At 40.5% G+C, this 20,342-nt stretch overlaps 1 protein-coding gene across 2 annotated transcripts in view; it reads left to right on the top strand.

Moving 5' to 3' along the window:
• The window catches only part of chrm4a (cholinergic receptor, muscarinic 4a), an 83,780-nt gene that overhangs the window by 21,127 nt on the left and 42,311 nt on the right, over window positions 1-20,342 (top strand). Inside the window, exon 5 of one of the 2 annotated variants that reach the window (XR_008963534.1) lies at window positions 6,139-7,834. The exons of the other annotated variant lie outside the window; for it this stretch is intronic. The gene's annotated coding sequence lies outside the window, so the exon portion shown is untranslated. Of the gene's footprint in view, window positions 1-6,138; window positions 7,835-20,342 lie in introns of those variants that run through there. 2 annotated transcript variants of the gene reach the window in all.

Genomic DNA, 20,342 nt, shown 5'->3' with positions numbered 1-20,342 from the left:
ATGCTCTCACACTAATTTAAGAGACATAACAGATGCTGTATATCAGATAAATAATTAATGTATAGCTCATCAGAGACAAATGTGTTCCTTACAGAAGCCTCTGGGCGCATTAAAAGCTTAGGGAAGAGATACAGTATGATATAACTTTTTCATTGTTCAGTCAGCACAAACCCCATGAGAAGATGCTCCATGCTGAGCCATTTAATTGTCCCATGCGGGCTGATATTGGCTCGGTCATTAGCTCTGTATGATCAAAAATGCCGATGTGATAATATCGCTTCACACGGGGTCCCGCTGGCTCGGTCACAGAACAAATTATTGACCTTGAATCTCGAGTGCAGTTTGGTATCTTCCAAGCAAGACACTATTCAATCACAGTAAAGACACTTTGAATTGGACAGTTCAGGCTGCCAGCTGAGATAAGCTTCAACAGCAGAACTTATTTGTCACAGTTTAGTTGGGAAGCTTCCTTGATGGACTGAATAAGTCATTATGAAATCAATTTTGGATTTGTCATATCTTGTCACTTGTGTTATTTTTAATAGAATGACATTTTTACTGATAAATGCAAATTGCTCACTTTGTCCTGCCTTGTGTCTTATACTTGATGAGGTGTTTTGCAGCAGGTGTCAGAAAATACTTAGGTAATAGTCCCATAGATGAAGAGAAATCTTCTCCATCATTCATGTCTGATGTTGTTTTGTGTGCTTCTAAATAGATGTCTATTTCACAATTCCTTCAACTGACAAAAACATTGTTGAATTGTTATGAGCTGGTGACTGAGAAGCCATTAAATGTTAATGTAAAACATGACCAACCAAAGAATGTTCAAGTTTCACTTAAGAAATCAGATCACACAATGATGAATATCTGTTACAAATAGGGATAGACTGTATAAACGTAATAAAATGGTGAGACTTGCAAGATTGCTGTTTCTGTGCAGGCACTTCCATCATGGGATTATATATAAATTTCATGTTTTAAGCAGATAATTCAAGTTTTTGCCAGAAGACCCGTACAAACTGGATCTAAAGGGACTTAATCCATTTCATCACATGGAGCGAAATCTCTCCTGTTTCTATTTAAATTATCAGTTTATCACATCTTATAAATTTGGTTTGGTTTTGGTTAGTTTGTAGGAATTTTACAGTTTTTTTATAGAATTAATTAAAATATTTGAATGTCATAAAAGTATGTTTTAAAAACCATTTATGCGCTAAAGAATTGTTGACAATGTCATTCTTCATTAGCCACAGACTCTCTGGATTTAGAGACTCTCGTAGGATTCTGGGTCTGAGGTGGTTCCTGAACTCCTCCCCACAGTCAACCTTAGGAACACTCAAAAAAATGATTGTTGGAGGTTGTTTGTTTAACTTAATCAATATAGTTGTATCTAACATATTTGTGTGTGTTTCTTGTTCAAACACAATCGCAATGTATAATACTGACATAAATAGGCGACTCTTTGACAACTTATTCCATTTGTGTTGGACAAGATTAATCATTTTCATTGACTAACTGAAACTACACAGTGGACTGAGTTCCCAGCATGCATTGCCCTTATGACTGGATTAGATAGTAAATTTTAAAATTAAATGTTATTGTATGTGTGTTTTTGTGCAGGATGAAAGACAAGGAGACATGTTAGTGTTTACTGTTCTGTAATGTTAAAATTTAGAAGATTTTCTGTTGTCTGTGATTTTTGAGGGGTTACCATAGTGGTGAAGAGTAACGGTTTTACTGAGGTTGGGGACGAGCACATTTATGCCATTTTTCATGTATGCAGCCTTACTCAGTGAGTAAATAATGTGCAAGTGGTCATGCAGTAAACTATCTGGTGCTTCCTGCTTGCTCCTTGCATTACTGTCACGATCGGTATGGTGGAAGAACCCAAGCGCAGGCAGGCAGTGAAGGGGTTAACAGAAAATATTTATTACAAAAACACACAAAACAAAACCCACGAGGGGGTATAAAACAGGAACTAAACTAAGAAACAAACTTGAAATAAAAGACTTCCCACGAGGGGGGCAAAATGAAAACAAGAACACTAAACCAAACTAAAGGACACGACCAAACGTCTTAAATCATAAAACACAAAACTCACGAAACACGAACAGGGCAAGGACCAGGAACATGGGTGAGAGCACAAACATAATCCACACAGTACAATCCACGAGCACAAGACAAAGAAACAAGAGGGTATTTAAAGGGAAGACAAACGAGGGATAACGACACGGGCAGGTGTGGGTAATCAAACACTTAGGGAAAGATAACGAGGAAACAAGAGGAATGGGGCCAATGACAAGACACTGGAGAGAACGTATATTACTGTCAAATGGACAATAATATGTTTCTCTCCACACATAACCAAAGACTTTGTCATGGCTCTGCTACAGGACCAAGAAAAACATGACTAAGGAAGCAGAGCCATGACAGAAGCCCCCCCTTTAATGAGCACCTCCAGGTGCTCACCAAGGGGTAGACGGACGAGACAGGGCAGACGAGACAAAGACAAAAACCAGACAAACATGGTGAACATGACAAGGGGTAGACAGGACAACAAGACTACAGGACTGGGTGGACAACAAGAACAACAAACATGGGAGGGGGGGTGGGGCAAAACAAGAGTCATAGGGGCAGTCCAAAAGGGTTGGGGGAACAGTCCCAGTCCCCGGCTGCGCTCGAGGGCGCTGAGTCCTGGGGGACTTAGGAGGAGTCCCGGGGGGAACAGTCTTTGGCCCTGGGAGTCTCCCAGGGACCGGCTGGACAGGGCTTGACGCCGGCTGGAAGGCCGGCTGGACAGGGCTTGACGCCGGCTGGAAGGCCGGCTGGACAGGGCTTGACGCCGGCTGGAAGGCCGGCTGGACAGGGCTTGACGCCGGCTGGAAGGCCGGCTGGACAGGGCTTGACGCCGGCTGGAAGGCCGGCTGGACAGGGCTTGACGCCGGCTGGAAGGCCGGCTGGACAGGGCTTGACGCCGGCTGGAAGGCCGGCTGGACAGGGCTTGACGCCGGCTGGAAGGCCGGCTGGACAGGGCTTGACGCCGGCTGGAAGGCCGGCTGGACAGGGCTTGACGCCGGCTGGAAGGCCGGCTGGACAGGGCTTGACGCCGGCTGGAAGGCCGGCTGGACAGGGCTTGACGCCGGCTGGAAGGCCGGCTGGACAGGGCTTGACCCGGCTGGAGGCCGGCTGGACAGGCTTGACGCCGGCTGGATCACCGGACTGGACGCCGGCTGGATCACCGGACTGGAGCCGGCTGGATCACCGGACTGGACGCCGGCTGGATCACCGCTGGACTGGACCGGCTGGAGCCGGCTGGATCACCGGACTGGACGCCGGCTGGATCACCGGACTGGACGCCGGCTGGATCACCGGACTGGACGCCGGCTGGATCACCGGCTGGACGCCGGTGTCACCGGACTGGACGCCGGCTGGACACCGGACTGGACCGGCTGCACCGGACTGGACTGGACCGGCTGGACACCGGACTGGACGCCGGCTGGATCACCGGACTGGACGCCGGCTGGATCACCGGACTGGACGCCGGCTGGATCACCGGACTGGACGCCGGCTGGATCACCGGACTGGACGCCGGCTGGATCACCGGACTGGACCAGCTGGACACAGACTGGACACAAGACTGACACAGGACTGGACACAAGACTGACACAGGACTGGACACAAGACTAGACACAGGACTGGACACAAGACTGACACAGGACTGGACACAGGACTGGACACAAGACTAGACACGAAGACTAGACACAAGACTAGACACAGGACTGGACACCGGCTGCACCGGACTGGATCGCCGGCTGCACCGGACTGGACGCCGGCTGCACCGGACTGGATGCCGGCTGCACCGGACTGGACGCCGGCAGGATCCCCGGCTGGGCAGGGTTCAGCATCTCCCTCCTCTTCTTCTTCTTCTTCGTCCGGCCCACAGGACGTGTGGCCGGCTGGAGCGAAGCGATAGGGAGGCCGATAAGCTCCGCACCGGAGGAGTCGGACGGGGAGTCCCACGACTCCCTTCGTCTACGCCGGCCTCGGATGCTGATGGGTGGAAGAGGAGCTGCTGGGGGAGAGGCGGACGGTGCGGCCATGCCGATGACCCCGATCTCCATGACGCAATCCTCTGGGATCGCGGGTAGGGGAGATGGATTGGGTTGGGCTGAGACCCTGGACTCCGGGCGGTTCATGGCATATCTCACCGTGCACTCGAAGTCCAGTGGTCTCAGCATCCTCATCTCCGCCCGCGACAGAGGGTCCCTGAGGCCACCGTTGAACAGGACCGCGAGTTCCGCCTCCCCAAAAACCACCTGCTCTGTATAAACTGCCTCCTCTGCAGCCTTTAGGAAGCGGTCGACATAGTTCATGATATTGTCATCTCCCTGACGGTGGCTGCAGAGGAGGTGAGTCTGGCGGGATCGTTGGGTGGACATGCTGCCTGCTGGGTTCAGTTCTGGCTCGTGGATTCTGTCACGACTGGCGTGCAAGAGGAAGAACCCAAGCGCAGGCAGGCAGTGAAGGGGTTAACAGAAAATATTTATTACAAAAACACACAAAACAAAACCCACGAGGGGGTATAAAACAGGAACTAAACTAAGAAACAAACTTGAAATAAAAGACTTCCCACGAGGGGGGCAAAATGAAAACAAGAACACTAAACCAAACTAAAGGACACGACCAAACGTCTTAAATCATAAAACACAAAACTCACGAAACACGAACAGGGCAAGGACCAGGAACATGGGTGAGAGCACAAACATAATCCACACAGTACAATCCACGAGCACAAGACAAAGAAACAAGAGGGTATTTAAAGGGAAGACAAACGAGGGATAACGACACGGGCAGGTGTGGGTAATCAAACACTTAGGGAAAGATAACGAGGAAACAAGAGGAATGGGGCCAATGACAAGACACTGGAGAGAACGTATATTACTGTCAAATGGACAATAATATGTTTCTCTCCACACATAACCAAAGACTTTGTCATGGCTCTGCTACAGGACCAAGAAAAACATGACTAAGGAAGCAGAGCCATGACACATTACATCTTGCTTACATCACTGAAGCATTCAAATTTAATTGGCTCAACACAAAGGAATTACATTCAGCTGAAATTAAATAAAATAAGTTGATAAACTTAAACTGGGTGAATTGTGCAGACAAGTAAATCTTAAATTCGAACAAATCAATTCAATTGTGTGGAAATAGGTGTCATAAATTAATCCAACAACACATTTTTTTGAGTGAAGATGATGGATCAGATCCCACGGATACCTGCACACACAGACAGCACAAGTATCTTATATTAACATAGATAAGCAAAGAGCTCGGCAAAAGTATCTAGTTTACTTTTATTTTATGAGGCTGAGGTTATGTGCTTGAAACACATTATTTCCAACCTGCCATTGTTTTGGGGTGGTTTATGATTACGGTTACACTTGGAATTAGAAAAAAATGTGGACAGTTTATTAGCAAAAATGCTGTTTCTGGACCAAATAGCAAGTTCCAAGAATATCATGATGACACACTTATGATCACCCCAGAAACTAAGACCTGCCAGCTTTTACAATAGGACATTGTAGTACAGCACAGGTCATGTGTAGAGCCCACTCTTCATTCATAATTCAAAACAAAGAATGAAAGAGGAGGCACCAATCAGTGCAAACTAATTATGAAGAAAGAAAAACTATAGAGCTTGAAAAGGATTGTTGATGCTGATGCAAGCATCTGCAACTTGCTTTCATACTCACACAAACTGAACTTGATTCAATGTGCCTAAATTCTATATGAGGATCAAAGAGTTTGCAGAAACACTTGTTTAATAATTAAGAAACTATCACGGCATTTTAATTGCACCATACATCTTTCTGTAAAATTAGGTCCGTACAACATATGTCTTAGATGTAAAACAGCCCTGCACCAGCTGTTTTGGAGGCATTTAATGTGTGTAAAACTTTAATGATATTGCCAAAACATGAATCTTTCAATGGCACACCTCGCTTAACATTTTTGTTTTTTCATTATAACTGTTTTCTTCACTCAGATTTATTGATCCCAGAAGGAAATGAAGTTGATACATTTTTCAAAATCTTAGAAGTTCTCCCCCTCTTGGTCTCTCTGTCTTAGGTCAGGAGTATGTTTCACGTATCCAAATGTTAATGGCAGAAGGAGGAAGGACTACAGTTGTCCACCACTATGGCTTCCATGGGCAGCTTCAGCAAAAACATTGTTATCGGCCACTGTATTCATCGTGGCTCCCAGACAGGAGTGGATGCACAGAGCCACGCCCTTTCATGCCCCGCTCGTGGCCGCTCCTGTGTCTTTGGCTGAAGCCGCAAGCTACTGCTCCCGAATTATTACCAACACGCTGGGGCATCATACTAACACAGACCAGGGCTCTTCTACAGGGGTAGACGTGGCACCCTTTGTAGAACAGGAGAGACTTCACACCTCCCTCCTTTCAAAGGAGTTTTCCCCTCTTTTCTCATCTGCTCCAGACACAAATGGCCCATCCGCTTCCATGGAAACAGGCAGTGTCTTGGAGGGGGAAGAGCTTCATGATCTCACATCCCTACCTCCATCCTTACTTTCATCCTCACCCTCTCTTTCGCCTGTGCATAACAATAACTACAGAAGAAGTGAGAATAGTTATCATGGAGATGAGTACGGGAGGTCAAAGACAGGCTGTAGATTTATTAAAACCAGCACATCGTAAACTTCTAGAAATATTTGCACTTAACTGTTGTGTTCCCCTGCCATCAGCATAAGGATTACAAAATCTTTACCCAGTTTTTTGAGTTGGTCATTTAAGCCAGAGAAGATGAAATAAACATGACAACAGGAAAGATGGAAGGTTTTATAAGTATTATAAAATTGTCTTGCTCTGACCCTAAAATATTTTCTGAAAGGTTGTGTGACCCTTCACTTCCCTAACTGACTCCAACATTTACAGTAAACACAGTGTGAGACTCAGACAGTCACACCATGAAAAAATCAGACAGATGTGTATGTGCATGTGAGAGAGACACTAACCCAGTTCTGTCATTTACTGTAGGTTTTTTAAAGCCCTTTCGAAAGTTAAGCAGACACCTGACAACATTTGTGTTGCATCCGTTCCTTTCATTTCTTATGTAGCACTCTGGTTCCGATCTGCTGTCTCAGAAAACAGTTCAGAGAGGCTGTGTGTTCAGAGACTGTCCATGACGTTGAACTTCAAAGTGTGTCCCGGCCTCTGTTGTTGAGCTTTCTGAATTTTAGACTCATTTTGGCTTCAGTAGTTTTAGGCTTTGACCAGCTGTCCACAAACAAAATCCCACTGGAACTGTTAGCACTGATAAGGGCTCTCAACTAGAGTTACCAGTAAACATGATGAAAATATCTCATCTGGTGAAGTGTACCTTCTGTTGACATGTAACTTTAGGGAAAGGCTTCGTAATGTGAAGTCTCTGTTTGAAAATTCTGGCCAGCCGTTTCATACGGAGAGTTACTGCACAAGAAAGGTGGACGTCTGAATGTTTTTATGTTGTATTCGCACCTTAATGCATAATTTTCTGCATTGCTTCTTTTGGCAAACTACTTTATCCTTTAAATGAATTTCTGGCAATGTCCCCAGCATCTTGTCACAGAGCACAACCCTCATTTTCTGGTAAACAATGAAACCTCTGCTTTTAGAATTCTGCTCACTAGCCTCGACTACAGTAAAAAACAACAGTTTTAGTACTTCATGTGTTTGGTCTGGAGGACAGATGAAAGTGGTTGTTTTCTCATGTGTACTCTTCTGATGGTTTATCTACTTAACATTAAAAGTGACTTTATTTTTGTCTGGTTTTATTTGTTGTGCTTTTCCGTTTGTTTGTTTTTCAGAAAACCATGTTATTAATAAGATTTTTCTTTTTAAAAGAGGCAAAATTATAGGTTTTTGGCTGCTGAGAAAGCACAATCCTGTATGTGATTTAAAAGGAATAAAATGATAACAAACATATTGTGTAATTGCTTGTTTGTGTGCCAAGGAGAGATAATGATGAGGACGCTCAGGGATATGCAGCTGGTAGCATTTTATTTTGTAATGTATTTAGTAGGGCTGGGCGATGTATTTAATTTTTTTATCGATAATTGACTTTAAAATCATCGCGATATCCGATAATATCGGGTGTGTTTGACTTCATGCAACGTTGCGCAGACGATCAATCTGCGGATACGGACCGGGAGGGAATTCGTTCCGCACCCGACAAGTGCCAAACAAACAAACAAACACGCACGCACGCACGCACACACACACACAGGTGTTAGGTTCATCAGGTTAGCGTGTAGATAAACCATAGCTTTTATACAGTAGAAAAAATGTTGCAGGTGTCCTGAAATTTCATCCTACCCGTCAGAATATCCTACCAGGCATGCGCACATCAATGTTACGTCATTTTTTTGCGCTATAAAATCATCCTACCTGTTTATTTTATGCTGCTACGGGAATATGATAGTGTATTTTCGTTGTTAAACCATTAACGTTGTACATATTATTTGATACCTATAGTACAATTTGATTGGGTGTTGTGCTGTAAATTAATCCTACATGTTTCTTTTATGCTGGTAGGATAATCTGAGAGGGTATTTACACTGTAAATTTATTTTATGTGTTTATTTTAAGATGGTAGGACTATCTGACAGGGTATTTTGCATTGTAAAATCATCCTACCTGTTTATTTTGTCGATGTGTTTTAGATCAAGTTTTTCCCTGCAGTAGGAAAATCTGACAGGTTAGGACAATTCGAACACCGGTACAGCCCCGCGAGCGTGAGGTTTTGCTTTGCCGACGCAGCTCGTCTTTCTCTTGGTCTATCTGACAGAAAACAGCAGCCTGACCGAACAAAACAGCGTTTCCAAATTTCTGTCACTGTTACTGACTGCCTGGGCATATGAACATGAACGTTCATGCTAAAACCTACATCGCATGATAATGTTATAACACGTATTTTCCTTTATTATCAATTATCATCTGGTATCTGTGTGTTGTAATCGACATCGGGATATTTGCGAGACATCGACGATATACGATAACATCGTCACATCGCCCAGCCCTAGTATTTAGTCTATGGATTGTTTCTATGTAGATGACCAGAATGAAAGATGTCTCATGCCTCTCTGCTGTTTTTACTGATCCGCTGTCTCAGGCAAAACTTTTGTTGTTAGTTGCACTGGCCTTCATTTATTAAGATCCACATACTGTATATCAGTGTATCAGGATGCTTCATATTTTAGCCTTGTGATGCTGCTGAGCTGACCAGATCTGGACTGACTGCTGTCACAATTTATGTCATATTCATTTGATTCCAGTGCTATGCTGAACTGAAAGACAAGTCAGTAGTGGTCAGTCACTGTGCTCTCTGATGTACCCTTTAACTCTTTAATGAAATATCACTTTAATATTAGGATATTCAAATCTGGGCTGGATTATTGAAACTGTTCTTAGATAAATTATAGGAAGTTTGTAAGAATGTTTCCATGTTCTTAAGAAGTTGGAAAATCTATTTTTAACAAGATATGTTTGACAGAAATGCAATAAGGTATACTGCATAAAGATCTTACATAATGAAGTGTTAGGTTTTTATTACCTTAGAATGAGCTATTTCTATCTACATACACCGCGAGTTCCCTTTCATGGAATTCACCATGTTGTTTCTACAGTAGCCCTATAGAAGATATATATAAAATAAAATACCTTTGTCTTGTGTCAACCACCATAGTGCTTCGACAGGGAGGGGCAGGGAGGGGTTAGCGGTGGAGTGAGCCATTAGTTGCAATTCGTTACCTCATCCCTAAGTGCCACTAAATTTCACGAACTGGAAATTTATTGAAGAATAAAATGACAGGCATTGTCAGATTCGCTTAATAGGACTAGATGTTATAATCCCACTATTTCACAGTTGAATTGCCCAATAGGACAATTCCCACGCCTTATGCATGACAGGGGGAAGCAGTCAAGAATATGAATAGAGGAAAGGAGGTCTGAGGTTTCACTGGTTCGTCGAGTAGGCATCCTCTGTGTTTTGGGGGATAAATTATTATAGAAATACATAGCATACTAACCTTTCCTTGCCATTATCAGAGAGACATCTCATGAGTTGTGTGTCCCACTTCCATCACATCCATTATCCTGGGGGAAAGATGCCTTTTGGTGAGGTGCTGCTGATAATGCCATTTGTTTGGTTCCCATCAATGAGACACATCGTCAGTTGTGCACCTCAGCCTCATTGGGTGTTTCGGCCCACAGGGTGTCTTGTGATATAATCAGTGTTCGAATTGTGTCAAGGCTCTTGGGGGTCCCCTAACCAGTCTTCACAAAAAAAAACAGACGGAGCTGCCAGTACAAGCATCAATCACATGATAGTTTGGATCATTGTAGTAATTTGACCACATTACGCATAAATGTCGTTAACATGTTGATAATCCATTAAAAGAGATCCACATGAGGGAGAGATTAAAAGACATATTTCTTTGTTTTTGCAGTGACCATGCTTTCGATCTTGCTGTTATTTTTTTTATTTTGCGTTGTAGCCTAGATTTTTTTAATAAGATTTTGCCTAGGTTTGATGTCTTTCTTGCTGAGATTTCACTCATTGTAAAATCTCTTAAATTTAATTATAGCCATAAGAATAACAAGTTTTTCAAAATGTATGATAACATTTTCTTACTAATTGAGATTTTCCTGTCCTCTCATTTTCCTTATTTTTTTCTTGTCCTTTCATACTTGTTCTTTATATTATTGTAATGCGGTCCTTTTCCCTTTTTTTTGGAATATTAAAAAAAATAATTGGAGCCCCTGAGGGAAAGGACGCGTCACCTCCTGCAGAAGCGTATGAGCGTTTTAAACGTGATTCATCTCCTGATAATGTAGATCCAAGTATATGAAATAATCCATATGAACCAATGCAGAATAAGAAAAACGAATGTCATTCCTGTGGGCAAAAGCAGAAGCCTTCTGGTCAAAGTCGGAGCTCATGTTTGCAGAAGGGAGCGCAAAATAATCTCTGGGGAATGTGAAAGTTTTCTGAGGGAAAGAAAAATATTCTTGAGGAAATGCAAAAGTTTTGCAAAGGAACACACTTATTTACGCAAATATTTAAAATATTTTCATGCCCTTTCCTATTTTCCACCACCTGTATGTCCCTTTAGTGGCTCAGTACCGCGTCGCATCTGTTTTGACAATGTGAGATAACATCGTACATAAAGAAAGACGTGCACATCAAAATGATACTAGGCTAACTGTAAAGTTTTAAGATTAACGCTTTCAATATGAGAGGATCCGACATCTCTGTACATGTCTTCATTGAACACTGTGTGGCGCGCTTGAGCATACATGGATTTTTCAGATAAAAATTACATTTTATTTTTATGAAATTTGTACAAATAATGGACAAAATTGTTTTGTTTTAGCATGATAATTTGTAAAAAAAAAATGTGTTTTTAGTTATCTAGTTTTAATGAAAAACCAGGGGACCCCCGAAGTTCACTATTTTTAGACCTTATGAGAGGTCCCTTAAGGCTTATGAGGGGTCCGGGACCGCCCCAGCCCCCCCTCAATTCGAACCCTGGATATAGTGATACTCTCACCTGCTTGTGAGGTAACCGTATATTTAACTATCCAATAAACTTTATTTCTCTAACAAGCGCCTTGCATTCTTATGTATATATACTGTATATTCATGTGTGATGTGTTAAAAGGCATTAGCGTTCACAGAGATATTTTGATGAACAGAAATTAGCTGTTTGTAAGCTAGCAAAAGTCACTTGTTTCAGGGAAGCAACATCAGGACTGGCCCGTGAGTTCCACCATGGGTTATTTTGGGATTTTAAGGCTCCCTGGAGAGTCAAGTCCCTGGAGTAATCAGTCTCTGTTTTAAGTTCCAGGTCATGCAGGCGTTTAATTAGGTCTTCTCTGGTGCTCAGAGTCGCCCAGCGTTCTGTGACAGGTGAGACATTGGTAGACCTCACTTGTTGCAAATATCAGTTTCATGATATAAACCACACACTAATTCACACATGTACATCATCATCCAGTCACATATTAAAACACAACTGGCCAACGAAGTATGCTGCTGTAGTGGAAAAATACAATGCAAGAACCACCTTCAATGCCTTAGCTCCATTCAGCTAAATCTAAATGGTGGCTAATTGCTGTTATGGATCCAAGACAGCAGAGGGCTCATTATAAGAGACTACGCATATGACTCCAGAGAGTCAAACAGCATTCTGTTGCACACATACATGCTCATTGCCTGGCTAATCAGTGTCATCCTGACAAATATCAACATTATTTTAATTGAAGGTTCGAGAAGTCCATTCCTGTGATGGAATGATGTCAGTTTCTACTTCCCAAAGCTCTGAGCTACGAAGCTGCATTGTGAAAACGATTATATGCTGTTCCCTAAAGGCTCTGAGGGATCCCTGCTGTCTGGATGTAAATTTGTTAGCCATTAGCCTGATGTGTGTTGTTTTAAACATTGCTGATTCTGCTTTCTTTGTCTCCAGTGTAATATTGCAGGATTGGTGCTGTGAATGGATAAAGAGTGGTGAGATTATAGTGGGAAAATTAAAATGTATGCTGCATAGTTGTGCTTGGGGTATGAGGTAAAGCTTGAGAAGAATTTAAGGAGGTTTTGGCAAAACATTACACTTATGCGTAGATTTACTGAATCAAGATTTTTAAACCAAAAACATAAGAGTGGTGAGCTTTTTGTTTTTCAATGTTTTTATTATTATTATTTCCTAATTATAATACACAGTGGTATGCAGACCTTTTTAATAAATACCTTAACAAAGTTTAGTGTTTCCCTAATGTTGTACTGTAAACCTCATATTTAAACATTTTAATCTTAAACCAAATCTGAAAAGCAAATATTGTGCATTTGCTCTTTTCTGTATTTGCATGGATGTGGCATTATGCAAAAAATGAATAACGATTTATTTATTAAGAAAGTATAAGTGTTTGATAAAAGGGCAGTTTAGTAATATTCAGTTGGTCATGTGATCACCTAACATCCCACTCAATGTAATACACAACTTTAAAGGAATAGTCACCCCAAAATTGAAATCACTCTCATCTAATTCTAAACCAGTATGATTTTCTTCAGCAGAACACAAAAGGAGATATTTTGAAGAACGTTGGTAACCAAACAACATGGTCTCTCATTGACGTCTGTCGTATGGACACAAAACCATTGAGACAATTCTCAAAACATCTTCTTTTGTGTTCCACTGAAGGAAGTCATGTACAGGTTTTGATGACGTAAGAGCAAAAAAATAATGACAGACACTTTATATGCGGACTTTATATACCATCAGCCTGAGGGCGACAAACAGCATGCACAGCATTTCAGACCATTTCAGGTGTTTTGTGTGGAATCAAAGCATCGATCTCCATACCGACATGATTATAGTGTAGCATTATCACCTACACTAACAGTGCTTACTCTCCAGAGATCTGCTTTTGCATAAAGTGCTCCAAACCGAGGCTTGGAAACAAAAAGCTGCATAGGCACATAAGTGGGCACTGCGTGTGTGTGTGTATGTGTGTGGTGGCATTTTTCTGAAAGCACACATGTACAGTTTTGCTTTGTGAGAGAGTCACATATAATGATGGGAGTTTTCTGAGAGAGAAAGGCTGTAATGCAAAGCCACTCTTAATTGTATAATGTGGCAGATAAACAGAGTGGGCTGAGGTTAATGGAGATGACTACAGCAAAACATCGTGCTAATGATCCAGCCCATTTACTACCCCTCGGCACAACATGTAGCCATTATGTATGTAATTACATAGCTATTACATGTTACAGAAATGGCATGTTGTATGTTTACACTCTATCAGAAATTATGTGGGTATGTGTGAGCACCTTGTTCATCCTCTGCTAATTCGGTTGTTTAGTCTGACGTCACGCATCACCATATATGGAAGGTCATATACTGTTTCCGGGTCCAATCGCTCAATAAGATGCTATAGGCAAAAAATACGCTAATGGCGAGAAAAACCGGAAAAACCATGATCCTAACCTTTATCTTCACAACGAAATCCCACATGTCCAGTCAATGATTCATTTTTCATAATTTATCCAAATATTGATGTCGGAGATTCTGTAAACCTGGAGACTGTGAATTAATAAATGCTCTGCTTAAATATGCGATGTGAGTAAACAGTGCTCATTAACAGCTGTTTAAGCTGTAGCCCCTCTTGAAATGAATAGATGCTTGAACCCGGAAACAGTATTCCTTACGTCACCACTTAACAACCAAATAGTCACATGCACTGTACAGGAAGTGTCTGATAGATCCAACTATGAGATATGGCTTGTAGATCTTTCCGATCATAAATTTAGAGTCCAGTTTCACTAGATCTCTCTCCGTCAGGAACTTATTAAACCTGGAAATATCAACTCTGTTGTGAGTTAATAGATACAGCGCTGAAGGGAAGAACAGCAGGCAGGAGACGAAGTGATGTTAAATAAACTGTAAAATGATTTATTGAATAATCTCAGTTGTGCTTTAATGCTCAGTCAAGCTCTGTCAAACTTCGTCTGACTAAAAACAGATTCAATATGTGTTTTTAACCATTCAAGATTACAGTATCAAAACATTGTCTCATGACGTTATTATGAACCTTGACATGGAGACCATTGGATATTCATATCGGCATAAGAGACAATACAACTCCCAACGAGGTTAAACAACAGGAAAGTAAGGAACACATAATATGAATAGAATACATATGATAGATGAATATTGTAATAAATGAGATAAATGAAATAGAATAATAAAATGAAATAAAACAAGAAACAGTGTATGTTTCTATCCAGATCCATCATTTCCATTCTTATTGATAAACTGTGACATTGATTATTGACGTAAAACCCAGTGGGACCCGTAACCCCTAAACTGAGTGTAATCTGGGCTGATAGCAAATTTACAACTAATTTTGCGGTCTTGCTCGCCCAGTGCTCGAATTGAATCAAGTCTTATGGGGAGTCCCCACCATAAGACTTTTTTGGTGGGGGTTAGTCTCGCAATATACAATTTATACACAATACACAATATATTTGATCATAATATGCATAACTATATACTATTTATTAAAAACAGGCTTGTATAAAATAACAGGCTTCTTTTACTGTATTTTGGATCAAATCAATGCAGGCTTGGTTAACAGAAATGACTTTTGAACAGTAGTGTACTTCCAACAGAATAATTCTAGCATTATTTACCAATGTAGTATTTACCATTTTCCCTAAAAACAACTGGATGATTGACACTTTGTGATAATGTTTGTTCCAAAAGACTTCCTTAAATGCAAGAAACTAGTTTATTAGATATTAAAAATAGAGATTGTGACAAGACCAGCTGTCAGTCTGTGTGTTAGTGTTGTGGGGATTTTTCAACAATTTTAGTGCAGTTTACATAGTTACGTCCAGTAAGTGGTGGCAAGGGACTGTTATGAGTAAGTCTTTCAATCAGCAGACTATTCAACCATTTCAGTCCAAAAGTCTGCTTTATTCAGGAACTAACTATGTCTATCAATATATCAATCATAGCTATTTCAAGAGTGAATCCCGCATTTATATGCCGATGTAATTCCCGAAACTTTGCAGAGTGTATGTGGCCGTTGGTCTTAGCAACATAAAAAACAAGTTTTATACAATTCTGAATGGATTATATATAGCACAGAAACACTCCCTTTATAATTACTAAAAAGCTGTCACTCATTTTCATCGAGATCTCTAGCACCCCAGAACCAGGCCTAATAATAATTTACGCAAGGAATAGAAAAGCCCCGACATGGAGTTGATAAATATTGTGGAAAGATATATAGAGAGAGAAAATTACCCCTCAAAAAAGTAGAAGCTTCCTCTTCCCTACTGCGATTTTTTTAGCTGAAGTTAGCTTCATCAGAGCGACGCCAATCAAGCAGTCATGTCAACGATGTCCTGCGCTTAGCGGTCTTTAGACGTGGGGCGGGGCATTTAAAATTGAAAGAGACATGACAACTAGCCCATAAACAAACTTAATATAAATGATTGTAAATAATTAATTCACGAAATTTAACATATCCATTGCATTAATTATATTTTTTACTTCTTATGGGGGTCCCTAATGCCTTATGGGGGGTCCCGGATCCCCCCAGCCCCCCTTCAATTCGAGCACTGTTCTCACCGTCTTATCATTTAGAGTAGATACTGTACTTTTGTTAAATATTATGACGCTGTATGATGACTTGTAAACAAAGTCACAGGTTAGTGACATGATGATAGTTATTGACGGACATCTTGGCTTAGTTTGTTGTTGATTTGTTTGTAGTATCTTCGACTTTGCCATGTAAGCTATTGATAATCAAATTTCTTTTTTATTTGTCATATTAGGACATACACTCTCAGAAAAAAAACACAAAAGCTGTCACTGGAACAATACCTTTTTAAAATGTCTTAATACAGTATATAACCTTTAGGTACAGATGTGTATCAATTTGCAACCAATATGTAGCTTTGATGTACTACTATGCACACTTCATGTTCAAAAGTGTGCTTTTTCAAAGGGTACTGCCCCAGTGACAGTTTTGTACCTTTTTTCTGACAGTCTACCTAAAAGTTCTTACCCCATAAAGAGAATATATTTGAATGGCAGTAAACAGTGAGACTGAAGCGGTTTGAAGTGTTTTATAAGTGTATCTCTAGTAGGAACTGTTATTTCAATAAAATAGTGAAGTTGTGCTGTATGTTTTGTAGTTCTATTTTTTAATTGTTAAAATGTTCTACCTATTTTGTAATGCCAAGAACCCCTCAAAGATGTGAAGAATACTTTATTTTTGTATAGGGTTCTCTGACTGGACAAAGTTCTAGCTAGAACCATTTGACACCTAAAAGACCTTTGAAGCACATTTTTTAAGAGTACATATTTGCATAAAAGTATCTGCCCTTGTCTGCATGTTCTAGAATGTATAGTCACACACTGTAAAGTGGATGAAGAGAGATATGCTAACATTGGATGACTTCTAAAAATACATGTGAAAATGAATGGAATGGATTTTGTTTTTGCAGCAATTGTGTATTAATGTCTAAAAAGGATTCTAGAAAAAGGATGTTCATCATTTCATTACATTACCTTAAATTTTCTATTTAGAAGCAACAGCTTTGTTTTCAATCAGATTAATTATTTATCTCCTTCTCTCTCACGCACACACACATTTATCTCTCACGTCTAACCAGATGCTGTAGTACCTCTTTGTCTTTTCGAGGTGAATAATGATACTCATACAAACACACACCTCTCAAACAGAGAGAGAGAGCACACTGCACTTAGAGGCACTGAGAGCGTTACATAATAACCTAAATGGGTGGAAATATAAAAGAGAGAGAGAGAGAGAGAGAGAGAGAGAGAGAGTGGCTGTTTTGAGAGACTCTAAGAGACTCTGTGGCTGTTTTGCCTTCTTCACAATATTTAGATGAAAACTGAATGTGTATGCAATGAGGCATATTTTATTAGTGTTCCTAAAGCAGGCAGGTCAGATCATTTTCATAGTAAGCGGAGCTGCGGTGCGATCCATGGTGGAACTAATGAGAGGATAAAAGTAGGTTTCCTGCCATTGCCACCTTCAGACTAAAAATGAAAAAAACTAAAAGGAGAGCATAAGGGGATCTCTTTTTTGTTTATGTTTTATTAAAGTATTTTGTATTTATATTAAAAACAATTTCAAATGTTGAAAAATGTGTCAATCTGTTCACAGTCAGTGTTTGAGATTTACAAACATATGCTGTAATATAATAATAAAATTGTACACCTTATGTTAGGTAATTAGAAGGGGTATAAGTCTCAAAATGTCCTGATTGTACTTGTTGTAGTACCTGTAATCAGAGATACAATATAATAATAATACAACAAAAAAAGTCAAATCCATCTATGTAATCTTTCGAGACATGCATACTTTCATGTCTCGATTCTCCCTCATCATCTAACGTTCCTTCGGTTTGCTTTCGAGGGCCGAGCATACCAGTAGAAGGTCCTGCCCTGAAGAGGTTCCTTCCCCTCATTCAGGGCAAGCACGTACTTCCCCGCTCGGACTGCACCGCTGCCGTGGCGCACATCAACCGCCAGGGTGGTATACAACCGCCAATATGGGCTTGGTATTGGGCAATACCAAGCCCACTGTAGGTAGAGTTACCCTCATGAGGTGAACCCCTATACGTGAGCTGATGCTCCATACGTAGTGACTACCCCCTTAGGTCATCCTGTCTGACGTTTCCTCACACCTCCTCGGTGTTAGACCTTATACACCACTCACTGAATCAAAGTGCCCTTTAGTCATGGCATGTTTTAGTCAGTAGTGATACTTTCAGCTGTAGCTTCAGGGGTTGGTTTTCAGATAATCCACATAAAGTTGATTTATATGGATACTTTATAAAGGTTTTGTAACCTTGATAAACATCAACAGAAATAAAATGGAAAAAAGTAATTTGCTAGGTCAGCAATTCAGTTAGCTGTTGCCTTTCAGTTTTATTTGTGAACTTCATCAGTTGTTTTACTGCATCTCAGGCCTCATTCAATAGTCTTAGATCTTAATCTTGTTTTTCTAGTGCCATGAACACAATGAGCTGTTGCTTTATTTAGGAAACACACCATGGGGCAGTTTCCCAGACAAAGATTAGATTAAGTCAGGACTGGGACAAAGTTAAATTAAAGCAATTAAGTAGTTTTTACAAACATGCCTTACAAAAATACATTACTTGTGTGTGTTTTGAGATGAAATAATGGCACCGATTTATTTTAAAATATGTCAGTGCAAGCTGTTTTCAGTTTAGACAGTTCTAACATTTATTTTATTTTTGTCTTAAACCTTGTACGGGAAACCGCCCCCATATGTTCTGCAGATTGAATAAAGTATCGACTAAACTCAACAAAAACAGATCGTTTTAGCAATGAGAGATTTATACAAATATAAAATCAACAAAGCAAGACTTATTAATGTGGGCTTAACTCAGCAGCCGGTCTGTATCTAGTTTATATATCTTAATTTGAAAACAGTGTGTCACCTATTGAAGAGAAACTGAATTTGTTTCTGTGTGCGTGTGATGTGAACCTAAAGTAATGAGCTTCCAATTTGCTACTGTTAAAGACCTTGTGGGTGTCTTTTCCTAAACTTTATTTAGCAATCAGCAACTGTTCATTTCCTCCTTGTCACATCAAATTCACTGTAGTGATAAATCAAGCGTAGTGTTAGTTCTGGCAGGTCACGTGAGTCTAGCTTGCATCAGTCGATCACATCAGGTGCAGCTAATCAACGTTAACCAATAGTCATACAACACACACTAGACTGCGTCCTATTGAAGTTGCCTTTCTTTGCTCCTTATCAGCTGCTTAATCGTGCTGCACTCAAAACCCACCTCCATCCCCATCTCCTCCATATGTGCCTGTATCTGTCGGATCATTTAATTTAATCCTGTTAAGCATCATGAACTGTTCTGGTTCCCCAGGTGGGGGGACATGTTTTGCTGCGCTCCCGCTGTGGGCAGAGAGTTTGCCCAGAACAGCTTCATTCCACAAACCTTAAATATTTGTTGATGCTGTGCTCTTTTTTTGTTTCTATCAGCCATCATTTTGTACTCTCAGATCATAAAGCTCTGTTCATTCTGAACTACTGATAAACCAGAGAATATTTCAGCTTCCTATTAGTGCACATACTGCACACTGATTTAGTTGAGACATTTACTCATGTCTCACACAGGAGTGCCACTCTGTCTCACCTCAATAGCAACTCTCTCAGATCTTATTCCCTTCACTGTGGTCTGTGTGCATGTGAAACATTCTCTTCTGATATTATAGACTCCATATAGTAACACAAGTGTAAGGTGATGCAAAGTCCTCTTTGTGGCCTTGACTTTCGATTATGTGTAATTAAATTTATGTTGAATGAAGATTTACTGTGTATTTAAAAAATACAACAAGCTAATGTTTAGAAATCTGTAAAATCATAACCATTTACCCTGCAATTTTTTAATAGATTGATCCAGTAAGTTTGAGCTCGCAGTATTAAATAAGCGTTATTTTTCATTTGTTTAGTAATCTAGTTCTTTTAGGCTTTTTGATTTTTTTGTTATTGTTTTCGAAAACATGGTACATTTTTATTGTTTGCTTTCAAAATATTGGTTAGTATTTCAATATTTTGTAGTTGTAGTTTGTTTGATTCTGATTGGCTGGAAGGTGTGCATTAAAACTGTTTAATGCACAGTTAGTTCCAGTCAGTTTGATCAATGTTTGAAATTAACTGCCGAAATAACTCTCATTTTCACCTGTCTGAT

This window comes from Triplophysa rosa, linkage group LG1 (genome assembly GCF_024868665.1).
Source record: "Triplophysa rosa linkage group LG1, Trosa_1v2, whole genome shotgun sequence".
Classification (NCBI taxonomy): Eukaryota; Metazoa; Chordata; class Actinopteri; order Cypriniformes; family Nemacheilidae; genus Triplophysa; species Triplophysa rosa.
This window is presented reverse-complemented; position numbering and strand designations above follow the sequence as displayed.